This window comes from Magnolia sinica, chromosome 15, assembly GCF_029962835.1.
Source record: "Magnolia sinica isolate HGM2019 chromosome 15, MsV1, whole genome shotgun sequence".
Taxonomy (NCBI): domain Eukaryota; kingdom Viridiplantae; phylum Streptophyta; class Magnoliopsida; order Magnoliales; family Magnoliaceae; genus Magnolia; species Magnolia sinica.
In genome coordinates, this window is record NC_080587.1 from 57,904,819 (window position 1) to 57,910,057 (window position 5,239).

General features: G+C 41.7%; 1 long non-coding RNA gene across 1 annotated transcript; it reads left to right on the top strand.

Moving 5' to 3' along the window:
• Positions 1-3,444: 3,444 nt before the first annotated feature.
• LOC131227243 (uncharacterized) lies at positions 3,445-4,776 on the top strand. The gene is made up of 2 exons (XR_009162131.1): positions 3,445-3,505; positions 4,129-4,776. It is a non-coding gene; the product is annotated as an uncharacterized LOC131227243 (long non-coding RNA).
• The last annotated feature ends 463 nt before the right edge of the window (positions 4,777-5,239 follow it).

Genomic DNA, 5,239 nt, shown 5'->3' on the forward strand with positions numbered 1-5,239 from the left:
AGTGCTGATGCTGACAAGAGCTACCGAAGTACTCCTTCCTCTTCCAGTCTCCTCCCTGATATTGGGACCTCCGAAAAGTGGCCTAATCATCCTCATAAACTAGGGCCCTCTACACAATGTTAGCAAATGTCATAAGAAGATGCCCAACCACTCGACTCTTGAGAGCAGGATGCAAGCCGTTTACAAAATGGCGGGCCTTCCGCCTCTCATCATCCACTAAGTAGGTCGTGAATCAGGACAAGGCAACAAGACGTGCCTCGTACTGCGATACTATCATATCTCCCTGAACAAGAGTCTCAAACTCCAAAGTTCTCTGCTGCGAAACGTGCTCAGGGAAGAACTTTTGGTCGAAATGATCCATGAAGTCCTTCCAGGTCCATACAAAATCTCTCCTAGTTGATCTAAAATTAGAAGCCCACCAGTGCTGGGCCTCACCCTAAAGAAGAAAAATTGCCAACTGAACTTACTGCTTTGATGTGCATCTCATGATGTCGAAGATCTTCCCCACCTCGGTATGCCACAACTCGGCTACTGTAAGATCAGGCTCACCCCTGAAACGTGAGGGATCATGCTGATGAAAATCCCGAAGAAGAGCATTCGTACGAATTACATCAAGGTGGGCTCCACAGGTGGACATCCCACCAGAGGACGGTCCACACTTCAGTGGGCCACACCAGGGAGGACAGCTAGCCCATGGCTGAACGTCAGCCCAGCTCGACGTCCAACAATGGTGCTGCCGTTCCAGCCCCAAGGACCCCCAAAATTGGTGATTTAGGTGGCCCACGTACACCTGAGATGGGTCCCCACAAAGTGGGCCACAAGATAGATGAGGAGTACGGCCACAATCAAACATATTTTTCAAAAATGGACAGCAAAGTCTAGAAATAAAATTACTGTAGGAAAATGTTGTTGTCTAAACTTGTGCACCTCATTAAAGTGGGCCCAGGTCTACCAAAAATTGGGAAAATATGTGGCCAACATCCCTTTACAAGTATACAATAGAGTGGGGTCCACAAAAGTGGCCCAACATCTCAGAATCAAGCTAATATTTATGTTTCTTCATTATGCAGAGTGGTTGGACGGTCCAGAAATTTAGACCATCCTCCCCTCTTGGCCCACACTTTTGGGTGATCAATTAAGGATAGATGGAGGTGGACTTCAACATACATCAAGGTGGGGTCCACACCTCCAAGAATTAACTATCAATGGGGGTAAAACATGCCTATAATAAGTTCAATCTTCCATGCCAAGATCAATGAAAAACAACTTCGAAAACAGTCTAGAAATTTTTTAGACAACAAGATATAACTGTACACATCAGTCCATAACTGCTGAATAAAAGGAAAATAATCCACAAAAATGATGATATGGTCCACCTTAGTGGGCCCTACAAACATCCAGACCAAATCCCCAACCCAAAACTTCATGGATGCAACAATAGGGCAGTAAGTGGGATGCCATTGTCCAGAAAATGGACAGGAAGGGGCATCCCACCTTACTTGAATGGTCTGGACATTCCAGGGCCTCTACATCAGTCACACACATCAGAAATCAAAATCAAAGGAAGGGGAAATAAAATCTAGCCATAGGAGAGGGGCTCCGCCGCTATTGAGGCCCTCTCCATCATCACAACCATACACATCATCCATTATATCAATTACAAGCTAGATCTTGCACATGCATGCATCTAAAAATCGAATCTAAGGTGGGAATACCATCCCCACTAAGGATCTAGGGTTTAAATGGCCACATACACCATACATCAAAGAGAAATTGCCATGATGGGGTCCATGGAGAATGGCCCCATCACTGGATCATGCATGCAAAGGGTGGGCCACTGGCCGCACCCATGGAGACATGGGGGACCTCCACCATCATTTGATGGGCCCCACAAGTTCCTATGAATGAGAATAAGAAGATCAAAAGATAAAATTAGAAAAACCTATGGTAAATGAGCACCCACCTCAAGGGATCCCTAAGATTCTCCTATCTCCAAGCTCCTTAAGCTCCAAGGGTCATAGATCTATGGTTAAGATTGAGTTTTAGGGGTTGGATTTAAGGGGAAATGGGAGGAAAGAGGGCTGGAATTTGTTGGAATGGTGGATATTTTTCTCTCTTGCAAATGGAGAGGAAGAAATGAAAATTGAAGAGAAAAGAGAGAGATGAAGAGATAAGGCAAGGTAATGATGGCAATGTAGGCCCATGATGAGCCTTGAGAAGCGAAACCATGATTGTTCATAGAAGAGAGAGATGTGCCATGATTAGTTTTGGAGAAAGGGTCCATGCTTGCTAGGGGGCTAGGGGTCTAGGTTAGCTATAGGTTGGGTAGGAAATTACGAAAATGATGATGTCATGCATGTATAGGGTGGTGTGCACACTGTTAGGTGGGTCCCACCAAAACATGATCAAGGGTCCAAATAAAGCGCGGCCTATAACTTTTGATGTACACATCGGATTCATGCACGAGGCGCAACGTTTGAACCGCGGCGTCGATGCGGTCGCAAGGGAATAGGTTTTAGGTCAAATTGGGTTAGGTTTACAGGACAGAACTTAATGGTCATTGCAAATGCAACCTACAAGTCGCTAGTCGCTAGATTTCGACCCAAAGGACCATGGGACCTAACGAAACAAAACGGATACTCAGTTAAGGGTCTGACAGATGAGGCCCATTTTTGCGGCCTATTGTGATGTATATAAGGCTCGTATATGAGGCCGATTATAATGAGCATGTGGTCCGTCTTTAAGGCCCATTATGATGTACATAAGGCCCATGGGATGTGGCCCATTATGATGTATATGTGGTCCATGAGTGAGGCCCATGTGATACGGCCCATTATGATGTGTATTAGACACATGTGATGCGGCCCATTATGATGTGTGATTATATTAGGATGTATGTAATGATGTTTATGATGCCCATACATGTTCCTGGTTGATATTAAATGGGACATGCCTTGGGACTAATGAAGGTTTAATGTCCACGTTGTATGAGCAATGATGGTTAGATGTCCACATTGTAACTCCCCTTAGGGCCCACTGTTAGGCCCATTCTTATCTCCCCTTAATGGGCTAACCCAAACCGTTGGGTCCCCATTGATGATTATATTACCCATCTTTCCCTTTGATTCGGCTATCCCAATCTGTTGGGCCCCCATTTGATAATGATACTTTCCACCATACCCTATAGGACCACCTAAGCCTTGAAGCCCATCTTGTGTTCGTACCGAGCCTTCCGTAGGGAATGTGGTCCACCTTATGCTTGTTGGGCCCTTAGGAATCCTAGATTGCTACATGATAAAACAGGCAAGGAAGCCCACACATTGATCCTGTAAGGACCTACTACTTGTAGTCTACGCTGACAAATAATTGATTGACAAAACATAAATAATCATGCGAGAATCATCTTAAGGCATAGTAATTTGTATCAGTATAACTGGTTTTCTTGGGTAATGAAAGAAGATTGACGGGTCGTCATGAAACTGCAGATAGCCTCACATTTTCTTGGGTAAGGAAAATAAGTGGGATGAATACACGAATATTGGGAAAAACTAGCTCAACCATTTTGTTTTCTTTTCATTTTTCTCCAAATCCAAATAACTCGATTAAGGTCGAGTGGTTATCAAAATTTTCAAATGGTTTTGCCGTCATACAACATACACACTCGATACTGGACTTTAAACATTATTCATATCTCATCCAAAATCTTCATGGAACTTTAATTAGGTTAATCTAGGATCATTAGATTGGTGTGGTTCTTTGTGCGTGGCCAAACAGATGAATGGTCCAGATCCCATAAATGTGAGTGCTTGTTAACTAACTTAGACATTGATGTTTATAACACCAGGTCACACACATCAATGCTGGTACGCATGGGACACCCAAGCCATGTATCAGGTGGAACCAACAGTGTATTTCATTTCAAGCTGGTTAATTGTCATGTAGACCATACATTTTCTAAAAACATAAAATAAAATTGGATGGTCTAGAACAATTTCAAGTTGCAAATTGTTTTGGTCCATCTATTGCTTTCATATCATACTTGCAGTGAAGAGAAATGGGTTGGATTTTATAAATGGGTTGGATTTTGTTAAATAAAATGAAATTGCTGATTTTATAAATGTGTTGCAGGTAAAGATATTGGCCGGAGCGGTGTTTGGTTCAAAATAATGTGATATTGGCTGCTATTCATGGTGGTCCGCACTTGGTGAACAACCCAAAAATGAGCCCTTCGCTGATGATATTCCACAGTTTGAGGTCCCTATTGCTGTGATCCATCCTGTTCCAAGTCCAGTAAGAAATGAAAGTATTTTTATTTCTCTTGATGTGGGCTCATCTGTTCTGCATTTTTCAGCTAAGACACATCATTCATTCCCCTTCTTACAATTAGGATACAAAGATACTCCAAATAGTTAACATATTTGCATTTTACATCATCCTATACTTCAATTTCAAGTGTAAATATGAAACTCATGGCATTTCAATGTTGCAAGTGGTACAATAGACCAGTCGGTGCCGTGTGTGAGGTTCCAAAGGGAGCCACAGGGGTTGTTTAATGACTGATGCTATGCATTTCAGCAGTTGGCAGTTTCTTTCCAACTGGCAACCAATCACGTCCAGAAAGCACTTAAATTTTTAATTGATTGTTTTGTTTGCTTCTCCAACTGGAAATTGGCACTGTTTATGGTCTTCAATCATTATATAGCCCATGTTGCATGAGAATGCCATTAACACTTAAAGAAAGAAGGCAAATGGAATGCTTCAGTTTTGTCTGCTTCACTAACTTTTAAAAAATGTTTGTGAATGAAGAGACTCTAATCTTGAATGAAGGCAAATGCTTGGCTACAAAAAAATGCCACACAGTTTATGTGCAACTAATACTTACAGAGTTCTCATCTGGGACCTTTCCAATTTTTGATTAGGTTTTATTTTTTAATTTCTCAATGATATTGTCTTAAAAGTTGAACTGAATGATGTGCAATTTCAGTTTTAATAATTCATTGCTTTGAAACATTTCTGGACATTTTTGTTATATGTATGCATGATTTGCACACGATCTTATTTTCTTTCTTTCTTTCTTTCTTTCTTCCTTTTTTTTAATTTATAAAATTTATCTCCAATGAATGTTGATGCCCACCTAGGATCTCTTACAAGTATGTCATGTTGGCCCATTGATGTTGTGAAGGAAACACTGTTCGCATGTAGTTTCTTGACATTTCGTGTTATATCGATAATGGTAGAG